Here is a 613-nt window from a genome sequence, read left to right as displayed (position 1 = left end):
AAGAAAGAAGGTGTAAAATGGAAAGGGAAGAACCGGGAGAGAATGCCATATTGTTGTTTTGATTTTTATGTCTCTTATTTTCAGTGTACCTTTCGATCTGTTTATTTGCCTCTTCCTCACACTTTCTTCTTTTCCCTCTCTCCCTCCTCTCTCCCTTCCCCCTCTTCTCTCCCATATTTTCCCCCTTCCTTTCCCCTGTCTTCACCCTCTCTGTCACCCCGTCTTCCTTACGTTGGCCCATGGCTTCTTTGCTTTCTTATTTCTCTTTTCTATCTATTTCCTCCTCCCTTTCCTCTCGTCTCACACTTTTTATGTCCTTTCTCACAACTTCCCCTCTCCCCTTCTTCCATCCCTTCCTCCTTCTCACCCTTTCTCTTATCACTCTCTCCTCCTCTCTCTATCTTTCTCTCCTCAATCCAGACGTCGAGTAACGTGAGACTAAGCCTCCATTTTTTTTATCTTTACAGGTGAGTTCTTGAGCTGAGTGGCCGAGGCGAGGAGCCGAGGTGGCCGGTGATGGCGCGGTGGTAAGATGCTAGATTTTTTTCGGCTGTGAGTACGTGCGTGTGAGGGTTAAGGGTATGTGTGTATGAAAGGGGAGGGTTAAAGGATC

Source organism: Penaeus monodon, chromosome 31 (genome assembly GCF_015228065.2).
Source record: "Penaeus monodon isolate SGIC_2016 chromosome 31, NSTDA_Pmon_1, whole genome shotgun sequence".
Taxonomy (NCBI): Eukaryota; Metazoa; Arthropoda; class Malacostraca; order Decapoda; family Penaeidae; genus Penaeus; species Penaeus monodon.
This window is presented reverse-complemented; position numbering follows the sequence as displayed.